Source organism: Gossypium arboreum, chromosome 1 (genome assembly GCF_025698485.1).
Source record: "Gossypium arboreum isolate Shixiya-1 chromosome 1, ASM2569848v2, whole genome shotgun sequence".
Lineage (NCBI taxonomy): Eukaryota > Viridiplantae > Streptophyta > Magnoliopsida > Malvales > Malvaceae > Gossypium > Gossypium arboreum.
In genome coordinates, this window is record NC_069070.1 from 48,984,959 (window position 1) to 48,997,734 (window position 12,776).

Consider the following 12,776-nt stretch of genomic DNA (forward strand, 5'->3'; position numbering starts at 1 on the left):
AATCAGCTATGTAAATGAACATTGATGAGTCTATTTTCATATGGAAGAAACGAAATGGTCATAGGAGTTACATGTTAAGAGATATTAAAGCTATTGTGAGACAGGGCCAGAACGGTTTCTGGGTTCCCTGTCGCAACTTTAAAAATTTACTATAAATTATCCAGAAATAATTAGGAGACATACCTTATATGTACAGATTCCATTTTGAGTCTAGTTTCATTAGAAAGAAACGGAACCAGCATTAAAGCCCTGTACAGAGAGATATTCAAGTTATACCGCGCGAAGGTCAGAGCAGTCGACCCCTGTAACATGGGTGACTTTAACTAATAAACTGTACCAATTGGCCCGACCAAAAATTCTAGAAATAAATCCATGGATGGATATATGAGTCTAAATTCAGGGAAAATTTACGAAACCAGTTTCCGAGTTTTGAAACTCGAGATATGATTTTTTAAGGCGACAGTGACGCAGTTTTTCCAGCCTGACTGGAAATGTCCAATGGATGGGCAAAACAAGTGAACTTGGCTAGCTAACCCCTCGTGTCCGACACCGGCGATGGTCTCGGGTTCGGGGTGTTACAATTTTATTGGTATCAGAGCCACGGTTTAGTCGATTCTAGGACTACCGTGAGGTGTTTGGTGTCTAGCTATACATGCCATTAAATGATGAATCGATAGTGTGGTGATTTCTGACAATTTGACTTTGAGTTTGTTTATAGCAATGGATCCCGATCCCAACCGAGCAATAGCCGAGGATGTGGAGAGTGTGGCGCTGCTCCAAGACAAGGGACAGCGCCGGCGGACTCTCAACCTATGGCCAGCAATCCGAATGATGAGGCTAGGCAAGCCTTTTATAGTGTGATGAACGAATGGTTTAATCAATACATTCGAACTAACACGGCTGTCCCACAACCTCCATTCCCGACAAATGCAACCCCCGCACCTACAATACCTCCGGTAACTGACCAAATAAGGTCAAGTAAGCCCCCAGTCGATAGGATTCGAAAACATGGGGCCACTGAATTTAAAGCTACGGATGATGATGATGCCGAACGAGCTGAATTTTGGTTGGACAACACTATCCGGGTGCTCGATGAGCTATCTTGTACACCCGATGAGTGCTTAAAGTGTACCATCTCCTTGCTACGTGATTCCACCTACTATTGGTGGAGTACTCTGACTTCTGTGGTACCTAGAGAGCAAGTGACTTGGGAATTCTTTCAAACCAAGTTCCGAAAAAAAAAAAAGTATATCAGTCAGAGATTCATCGACCAAAAGCGAAGGGAATTTCTTGATCTTAAGCAAGGTTCTATGTCGGTTACCGACTATGAACGAAAATTTGTGAGGCTTAGCCGATACACGCGAGAATGCATTTCGTCGAAGCTATTATGTGTAAACGCCGAGGATGGGCTGAATGATGATATAAGGATGTTCGTTGGCATTCTCGAAATACGAGAGATCGTAGTACTTGTTGAGCGAGCTTGTAAAGTCAAAGAGCTTAGAAAGGAGAAACAAAAAGCTGATGTGGGAACTGGAGAATTCGAAGAGGTCCTCGGAAAGTCTCTTCAACAGCAATCAAGAGATTTCAAGATGATGTGAACCGGTCTAGAGGCGCTTTGGGCTTTTCTAGACGAGGACGCGATCGACCCTGTGACCACACAAGTCACTTGATCGTGATGGTGGAAATGATCGTAGAGAGGGCGGAGTGTCAACATTGTGGCAAATGGCATTCGGGGATTTGTTGGTTTCGTGATCGCTCCTGCTATAAGTGTGGATCGGCCGACCACTTTAGGAAGGATTGCCCGAGGATGCTTGAGCAGAATGTGAGTCGAGTGGAAACTCGGGTGCTACCACCGCCGAGGTAGGCCACCTAGAAATATGGGCAATGTCGATTGGCGGTCGAGAGGATCTAGAGATGATACCATCGGATCCGAGGCTCGTGCTCTGCGAGGACTTATGCCATACGCGCACGCCGAGGATCTGCCTCTCCGGATGTCATTACGTGCTTTCACTCTTTTCAATACTAATGTGATTGCTTTGATTGACCTGGTTCTACTCAATCTTATATATGTGAAACCTTAGCATCCGAGAAGACTTTGCCTATTGAGTCTCTCGAGTTTGTAATGCGGGTGTCAAACCCTTGGGTCATTACGTGCTTGTCAACAAAGTGTGCAAGAAAAGTCCCCTAGTGTTCCGAGGTTCTTGTTTCCGGCGGACTTGATGCTTTTGCCGTTCGATGAATTCGACGTTATTCTTGGTTTGGATGGGTTGACCATGCACGATGCGGTCGTAAATTGCAAAAGCAAGACTATCGATTTGAGGTGCGCGAATAACGAGATAATTCGGGTTAAGTCTACGGACTTAAAGGGGTTGCCGGTATAATATCGCAATGTTGGCCTGAAAATATGTAAGAAAAGAGTGCGGCGTACCTTGCGTCGTGCTTTCGATGACAAGGAATCGAAAAGAAACCGAATCTGTGCGTGGTTTGTGAATACCGGATGTTTTCCACGAAGAATTGTCGGGTTTACCACTGTTCGGAAATAGAATTTGGCATCGAATTGGTACTGGTACCACTCCAATTTCGATAGCTCGTATCGTATGGCACCAACGGAATTAAATGAATTGAAAGCCAAACCACTATTGATACATCAAATTCGAGAAGCTCGAGAAAGTCGACGACGAGTTGGCGCAAAGCAATTTGAGTGTGTTAGAACAAGGATTCGAGTTTCAAATCGATGATGACGATTGTTTGAGGTTCAAAAGTCGTCTGTGTGTTCCAAAGAATTCGGAACTCATTTCGATAATTTTGAATGAAGCCCATTGTAGCCCAATGGCAATCCACCCGGGGAGTACGAAGATGTACAATGATTTGAAACGTCGATTTTGGTGGCATGGTATGAAGCGAGACATCTCCGACTTTGTTTGAGATGTTTAATATGTCAACAAGTGAAAGCGGAACATCGGTGCCTTGAGATTACTTGACCAATCACGATACCCAGTGGAAATGGGATCGAGTCACAATGGACTTTGTATCCGACCGCCATTGTCGACAAGTAAGAAGGATGCGGTTTGGGTCATGGTAGATCGATTGATTAAGTCGGCCCACTTTGTCCCGTGACGTATGGATTTTTCAATTGACAAATTAGCTGAATTGTGCGTTTCTCAGTTGTGAGATTACACGGGTGCCTATTTCCATCGTGTCGGATAGAGATCCGAGATTTACCTCGCGATTTTGGAAAAAGTTGCAAGAAGCTTTGGGTACCAAGTTGCATTTCAAAGACCGCCTTTCACCCCAAACCGATGGTCAATCCGAGCGGATAATTCAGATACTTGAGGATATGTTAAGATGTTGCGTCCTCGAGTTTAGTGGTTTATGGGAACGGTATTTGCCGTTGATTGAATTCGCACAATAATGACTTTCAATCAAGTATTAAGATGGTACCCTACGAGGCCTTGTACGATCGTAAATGCCGTACACCATTGTTTTGGACCGAGCTCGGTGAAAGCAAGATTTTCGGTGGATTTGATTAGGGATGCTGAATGAAAGTGAAAATAATCCGTGAAAGTCTGAAGATAGCCTCCGATCATCGAAGTCGACGCGGACTGAAGCGTAAGGATATCGAGTATCGTGGGTGATAAAGTGTTTCTCAAGGTATCGCCTTGGAAAAAGATACTCGATTCTACCGTAAGGGCAAGTTGAGCCAAGGTTCGTTGGGCCATATGAGATATCCGACCGAGTCGATCCGGTGGCATATCGTTTGATTTTGCCCCTGAACTCGAAAAGGTTCACGATGTCTTTCACGTTCGATGCTTGACGCTATAGATCCGATCCATCGCACGTGATTAGTCCATCGAAATTGAAATTCAAGCTAATATGAGTTATGAGGAAGAACCGATTCGTATCCTATCACGAGAAGTGAAAGAGTTGTGAAACAAGCGGGTTCCGCTAGTAAAAGTGTTATGGCTCAAGAACGGGATAGAAGAAGCTACTTGGGAGACCGAGAACTCTATGAAAGAGCGATATCCAAACCTATTTACGGTAAGATTTTTGGGACGAAAATTTCTTAAGTGGGGAGAGTTGTGACAGCCCAAAATTGACCCTAGTCGGAAGGTGGTCTCGGGACCACAAAACCGAGGCATAAAAATAATTAAAATTTATTTTGATGCCTATAACATGTGTGTGCTCATGTATGACATTTTATGATGATTGATTTAGTGTTATAAGGGTGAATTCCACAAGACGGGACTTAGTAATGAACTTTGAAAGTATGATAGGAAATGTGTGATGACTAATTAAAGCATGCATGCAAAATAATGGACTTGCATGTCAAATTCCCCCTTTTATAGGTGGTGGCCGGCCATGACAAGGAGGATGGGCTAAACATGTCATGAAACATGTTTTGTTGGTGCATTAGGGTGAAATAATAAACAAAGGTGTATGGGTGATAAAAAATGAAAAAAAAATGTGTGTGAGTGTGGTAATCCCCCCATTGCCGTGAGTTGTAGAGAAGGAAAGAAAAAATTTTGTTCATCCTTTCTTTGAGCCAAAACTAAGGAAGAAGGAGGATTTTTGCTTCATGCTTGGTTTGGAAGAGATCTAGAAGGAGATTTGGCTAAGTTTGCATCAAGATTAAGGTATGTATGAGGTTGTGTTAGGAGTTTCATGCATGTTTTGGTTGCTAACTTGATGTGCATGTTAGCCATGGCTCAAATCTTTGTTAAGCCATGGAAATGGTATTTGGCCAAAGTTGTTATGGTGATAAAGCCATTGCATGCTAAGTGTGAAGCTTGATGATGATGCATGCAATGATGGATTGTCTACTCTTGAGTAAGATTTTGAGCTTTCTTTTGTTTTATCATGATTGAAGTTGAAAAGGAGCATGATTGTCATATTCGCCATGATGCATTCATGAGCATGGTTCATGCTTCTTGCATGTTAGTTAAAATTTGTGTTTTGGATGGCTATGGACACCTTGAAATTCGCCATGCTCATATATGTATATATATGTTTGCACATGATGTTTTGGTTATGAAGGAAGTGATGAATAAGTTTGTTTAAAGAAGAAGATGTTGAAGAATAATTGTGAAATTGTAAGCACATTCGCCTAGCACACATATGAGTGCTTGATGCTATATTGTAAGTTTTGAGCTACAATATGCAAAGCATTAACTAGTAAAATGCATGCTGTTTTTGTGTGGTATTAAGTGCATAATTGGCCTCAACATGGACAAGTATATTCGGCCTTGGGTAGCCTATTGAAGGCCTTAGCTTTTCCTTGATGCTCGAATAAATTGTATTGAATTGCTTGATGTAGTATAAAATATGCATGACCATTGTGTATTCAAGCTAAAGGGTGGCCATATGACCATTTAAATTCCTTGTCATATTCGGCCATAAGCTAGCACAATGAGGTTTTGATAAATTGAATTTGTTTGAATTAGCTCAAGAGCTAAGAGGGCCACAATTGGACAAGGGGAAGGAAAAAGTAATCGAATAGCCGTAAAAGCCGTTCGACAACATCCGAGGTAAGTCCTCAAGAAGTGACCTTACTTGAATTATGTGGAATGAAATATGGATGTATTGATTATTGATTTATGTGTGTATGAGTATTCGAATGATACCCGGGCTAAGTCCCGAAGGCGATTATGTTAGTGATTATAATTGTGTTTGAGCCTTAGTAACGAAAATAAATATGTATGTCCAATGATTATTGATGTATGTGTGCATGAGAAATTGAATGATATCCGGGCTAAGCCTCAAGACAATTATGCTGGAAATTATAACGGGTTAAGACCCAAGGCAATTGTGCTAGTGGCTACATCCGGGCTAAGACCGAAGGCATTCGTGCGAGTCATTCTATCCGGCTAAGACCCAAGGCATTTGTGCAAATCGTGATATCCGGGTTAAGTCCCGTAGGCCTTGGTGCGGGTTACCATAACCGGGCTATGTCCCAAGGCGATTGATCGAGTAGCGACATCCGGTTAAACTCGAAGGTATGTGATTTGAAAATTATAAGCTTGCTGGAAAATTTCAGCGAATGCACTTGTGAAATTTCCCAATGACAAGGTAAGTGCGGTGTGTGCTTTATGCGCTAGGAGTAGAGCGTGTGAATATCCGCTCCTATGATGGAACGAGTTATCGGCCTTAATGAAGCCGTTATTTGTGTATGAACATAAGAGTTGGGATGGTGAAGTAAGTATGATTATGTGAATGTGCATTAATGAAATGATGCATTTAACTATGTGAATGTATTGCTGTAATTAGAGTTGATTATATTCCTTGAGACTTACTAAGCATAAAATGCTTACTCATTGCTTTGGCTCTCGGTTTTCTAGATTTCGCTCGATAGCAATCGGATTCGGGATCGTTGAAGTCAAGTCATCCACACTATCAAGCCCCCATTTTGGTATAAATTCTTGGTTGAACTTGAAATGGCATGTATAGGACTACCCCTTGTTGGTTTAAATATGTTATGATGTATATGTATACGGCCATGCGAAAATGGCTCGTAATAGTGAAGTATCAACTTAAACTATTTGCGGTTTGTATATATATATATGGTGTCATGATGTGACTATGAATTGAAATGGGAATGTTGGTCACATGATCAGCCATTGGCATGGTTAAAATGATCATATGTGGACCTATGTAAGGCAAGACTAGTTGGTTCATGGAGACTACAAAATAGGTAAGACCTACCTTAAAACAGATGCTGCCAGCTGCAGTAACGTGAATGTGAAAAATCACCAAAATTTGTAGGAATGGTATTAAATAGTGAATCAGCTATGTAAATGAACATTGATGAGTCTATTTTCATATGGAAGAAACGAAATGGTCATAGGAGTTACATGTTAAGAGATATTAAAGCTATTGTGAGACAGGGCCAGAACGGTTTTGGGTTCCCTGTCGCAACTTTAAAATTTACTATAAATTATCCAGAAATAATTAGGAGACATACCTTATATGTACAGATTCCATTTTGAGTCTAGTTTCATTAGAAAGAAACGGCACCAGCATTAAAGCCCTGTACAGAGAGATATTCAAGTTATACCGCGCGAAGGTCAGAGCAGTCGACCCTGTAACATGGGTGACTTTAACTAATAAACTGTACCAATTGGCCCGGCCAAAATTCTAGAAATAAATCCATGGATGGATATATGAGTCTAAATTCAGGAAAATTTACGAAACCAGTTTCGAGTTTTGAAACTCGAGATATGATTTTTAAAGGCGACAGTGACGCAGTTTTTCCAGCCTGACTGGAAATGTCCAATGGATGGGCAAAACAAGTGAACTTGGCTAGCTAACCCCTCGTGTCCGATAACGGCGATGGTCTCGGGTTCGGGTGTTACAATTTTATTGGTATCGAGCCACGGTTTAGTCGATTCTAGGACTACCGTGAGGTGTTTGGGGTCTAGCTATACATGCCATTAAATGATGAATCGATAGTGTGGTGATTTCGACAATTTGACTTTGAGTTTGTTTATAGCAATGGATCCCGATCCCAACCGAGCAATAGCTGAGGATGTGGAGAGTGTGGCGCTGCTCCCAAGACAAGGGACAGCGCCGGCGGACTCTCAACCTATGGCCAGCAATCCGAATGATGAGGCTAGGCAAGCCTTTTATAGTGTGATGAACGAATGGTTTAATCAATACATTCGAACTAACACGGCTGTCCCACAACCTCCATTCCCGCCAAATGCAACCCCCGCACCTACAATACCTCCGGTAATTGACCAAATAAGGTCAAGTAAGCCCCCAGTCGATAGGATTCGAAAACATGGGGCCACTGAATTTAAAGCTACGGATGATGATGATGCGAACGAGCTGAATTTTGGTTGGACAACACTATCCGGTGCTCGATGAGCTATCTTGTACACCGATGAGTGCTTAAAGTGTACCATCTCCTTGCTACGTGATTCCACCTACTATTGGTGGAGTACTCGACTGTGGTACCTAGAGAGCAAGTGACTTGGGAATTCTTTCAAACCAAGTTAGAAAAAAAAAAAGTATATCATCAGAGATTCATCGACCAAAAGCGAAGGAATTTCTTGATCTTAAGCAAGGTTCTATGTCGGTTACCGACTATGAACGAAAATTTGTGAGGCTTAGCGATACACGCGAGAATGCATTTCGTCCGAAGCTATTATGTAAACGCTCGAGGATGGGCTGAATGATGATATAAGGATGTTCGTTGGCATTCTCGAAATACGAGAGATCGTAGTACTTGTTGAGCGAGCTTGTAAAGTCAAAGAGCTTAGAAAGGAGAAACAAAAAGCTGATGTGGGAACCGGAGAATTCGAAGAGGTCCTCGGAAAGTCTCTTCAACAGCAATCAAGAGATTTCAAGATGATGTGAACCGGTCTAGAGGCGCTTTGGGCTTTTCTAGACGAGGACGCGATCGACCCTGTGACCACACGAGTCACTTCGATCGCTTGATGGTGGAAATGATCACGAGAGAGGCGGAGTGTCAACATTGTGGCAAATGGCATTCGGGAGCTGTTGGTTTCGTGATCGCTCTCGCTATAAGTGTGGATCGGCCGACCACTTTAGGAAGGATTGCCCGAGGATGCTTGAGCAGAATGTGAGTCGAGTGGAAACTCGGGTGCTACCATCGCCGAGGTAGGCCACCTAGAAATATGGGCAATGTCGATGGCGGTCGAGAGGATCTAGAGATGCTACCATCGGATCGAGGCTCGTGCTCTGCGAGGACTTATGCCATACGCCGCACGCGAGGATGCCGCCTCCGGATGTCATTACCGTGCTTTCACTCTTTTCAATACTAATGTGATTGCTTTGATTGACCCCTGGTTCTACTCAATCTTATATATGTGAAACCTTAGCATCCAAGAAGACTTTGCCTATTGAGTCTCTCGAGTTTGTAATGCGGGTGTCAAACCCTTGGGTCATTACGTGCTTGTCAACAAAGTGTGCAAGAAAAGTCCCCTAGTGTTCCGAGGTTCTTGTTTCCGCGGACTTGATGCTTTTGCCGTTCGATGAATTCGACGTTATTCTTGGTTTGGATGGGTTGACCATGCACGATGCGGTCGTAAATTGCAAAAGCAAGACTATCGATTTGAGGTCTTGCGAATAACGAGATAATTCGGGTTAAGTCTACGGACTTAAAGGGGTTGCCACCGTAATATCGCAATGTTGGCTGAAAATATGTAAGAAAAGAGTGCGAAGCGTACCTTGCGTCGTGCTTTCGATGACAAGGAATCGTAAAAGAAACCCGAATCGTGCCGTGGTTTGTGAATACCGGATGTTTTCCCTGAAGAATTGTCGGGTTTACCACCTGTTCGGGAAATAGAATTTGGCATCGAATTGGTACCTGGTACCACTCCAATTTCGATAGCTCCGTATCGTATGGCACCAACGGAATTAAATGAATTGAAAGCCAAACCACTATTGATACATCAAATTCGAGAAGCTCAGAAAGTCGACGACGAGTTGGCTGCAAAACGGGCTGAGTGTGTTCCGAACAAGGATTCAGAGTTTCAAATCGATGATGACGATTGTTTGAGGTTCAAAAGTCGTCTGTGTGTTCCAAAGAATTCGGAACTCATTTCGATAATTTTGAATGAAGCCCATTGTAGCCCAATGGCAATCCACCCGGGGAGTACGAAGATGTACAATGATTTGAAACGTCGATTTTGGTGGCATGGTATGAAGCGAGACATCTCCGACTTTGTTTCGAGATGTTTAATATGTCAACAAGTGAAAGCGGAACATCAGTGCCTTCAGATTACTTGACCAATCACGATACCCGAGTGGAAATGGGATCGAGTCACAATGGACTTTGTATCCGGACTGCCATTGTCAGCAAGTAAGAAGGATGCGGTTTGGGTCATGGTAGATCGATTGATTAAGTCGGCCCACTTTGTCCCCGTACGTATGGATTTTTCAATTGACAAATTAGCTGAATTGTACGTTTCTCAGATTGTGAGATTACACGGGGTGCCTATTTCCATCGTGTCGGATAGAGATCGAGATTTACCTCGCGATTTTGGAAAAAGTTGCAAGAAGCTTTGGGTACCAAGTTGCATTTCAGAGACCGCCTTTCACCCCAAACCGATGGTCAATCCGGCGGATAATTCAGATACTTGAGGATATGTTAAGATGTTGCGTCCTCGAGTTTAGTGGTTTATGGGAAGCGGTATTTGCCGTTGATTGAATTAAACACAATAACAACTTTCAATCAAGTATTAAGATGGCACCCTACGAGGCCTTGTGCGGTCGTAAATGCCGTACACCATTGTTTTGGACCGAGCTCGGTGAAAGCAAGATTTTGGGTGGATTTGATTAGGGATCTTTGAACGAAAGTGAAAATAATCCGTGAAAGTCGAAGATAGCCTCCGATCATCGAAGTCGACGCGGACTGAAGCGTAAGGATATCGAGTATCGGTGGGTGATAAAGTGTTTCTCAAGGTATCGCCTTGGAAAAAGATACTCAGATTCGGTAGTAAGGGCAAGTTGAGCCCAAGGTTCGTTGGGCCATATGAGATATCCGACCGAGTCGATCCGGTGGCATATCGTTTGATTTTGCCCCGAACTCGAAAAGGTTCACGATGTCTTTCATGTTTCGATGCTTGACGCTATAGATCCGATCCATCGCACGTGATTAGTCCATCGAAATTGAAATTCAAGCTAATATGAGTTATGAGGAAGAACCGATTCAGTATCCTATCACGAGAAGTGAAAGAGTTGTGAAACAAGCGGGTTCCGCTAGTAAAAGTGTTATGGCTCAAGAACGGGATAGAAGAAGCTACTTGGGAGACCGAGAACTCTATGAAAGAGCGATATCCAAACCTATTTACGGTAAGATTTTCGGGACGAAAATTTCTTAAGTGGGGAGAGTTGTGACAGCCCAAAATTGACCCTAGTCGGAAGGTGGTCTCGGGACCACAAAACCGAGGCATAAAAATAATTAAAATTTATTTTGATGCCTATAACATGTGTGTGCTCATGTATGACATTTTATGATGATTGATTTAGTGTTATAAGGGTGAATTCCACAAGACAGGACTTAGTAATGAACTTTGAAAGTATGATAGGAAATGTGTGATGACTAATTAAAGCATGCATGCAAAATAATGGACTTGCATGTCAAATTCCCCTTTTATAGGTGGTGGCCGGCCATGACAAGGAGGATGGGCTAAACATGTCATGAAACATGTTTTGTTGGTGCATTAGGGTGAAATAATAAACAAAGGTGTATGGGTGATAAAAAATGAAAAAAAAAATGTGTGTGAGTGTGGTAATCCCCCATTGCCGTGAGTTGTAGAGAAGGAAAGAAAAAATTTTGTTCATCCTTTCTTTGAGCCAAAACTAAGGAAGAAGGAGGATTTTGCTTCATGCTTGGTTTGGAAGAGATCTAGAAGGAGATTTGGCTAAGTTTGCATCAAGATTAAGGTATGTATGAGGTTGTGTTAGGAGTTTCATGCATGTTTTGGTTGCTAACTTGATGTGCATGTTAGCCATGGCTCAAATCTTTGTTAAGCCATGGAAATGGTATTTGGCCAAAGTTGTTATGGTGATAAAGCCATTGCATGCTAAGTGTGAAGCTTGATGATGATGCATGCAATGATGGATTGTCTACTCTTGAGTAAGATTTTGAGCTTTCTTTTGTTTTATCATGATTGAAGTTGAAAAGGAGCATGATTGTCATATTCGCCATGATGCATTCATGAGCATGGTTCATGCTTCTTGCATGTTAGTTAAAATTTGTGTTTTGGATGGCTATGGACACCTTGAAATTCGCCATGCTCATATATGTATATATATGTTTGCACATGATGTTTTGGTTATGAAGGAAGTGATGAATAAGTTTGTTTAAAGAAGAAGATGTTGAAGAATAATTGTGAAATTGTAAGCACATTCGGCCTAGCACACATATGAGTGCTTGATGCTATATTGTAAGTTTTGAGCTACAATATGCAAAGCATTAACTAGTAAAATGCATGCTGTTTTGTGTGGTATTAAGTGCATAATTGGCCTCAACATGGACAAGTATATTCGGCCTTGGGTAGCCTATTGAAGGCCTTAGCTTTTCCTTGATGCTCGAATAAATTGTATTGAATTGCTTGATGTAGTATAAAATATGCATGACCATTGTGTATTCAAGCTAAAGGGTGGCCATATGACCATTTAAATTCCTTGTCATATTCGCCATAAGCTAGCACAATGAGGTTTTGATAAATTGAATTTGTTTGAATTAGCTCAAGAGCTAAGAGGGCCACAATTGGACAAGGGGAAGGAAAAAGTAATCGAATAGCCGTAAAAGCCGTTCGACAACATCCGAGGTAAGTCCTCAAGAAGTGACCTTACTTGAATTATGTGGAATGAAATATGGATGTATTGATTATTGATTTATGTGTATGAGTATTGAATGATACCGGGCTAAGTCCCGAAGGCGATTATGTTAGTGATTATAATTGTGTTTGAGCCTTAGTAACGAAAATAAATATGTATGTCCAATGATTATTGATGTATGTGTGCATGAGAAATTGAATGATATCCGGGCTAAGCCTCAAGACAATTATGCTGGAAATTATAACCGGGTTAAGACCGAAGGCAATTGTGCTAGTGGCTACATCCGGGCTAAGACCAAGGCATTCGACGAGTCATTCTATCCGGCTAAGACCAAGGCATTTGTGCAAATCGTGATATCCGGGTTAAGTCCGTGAGGCCTTGGTGCGGGTTACCATAACGGGCTATGTCCCGGCGATTGATCGAGTAGCGACATCCGGTTAAACTCGAAGGTATGTGATTTGAAAATT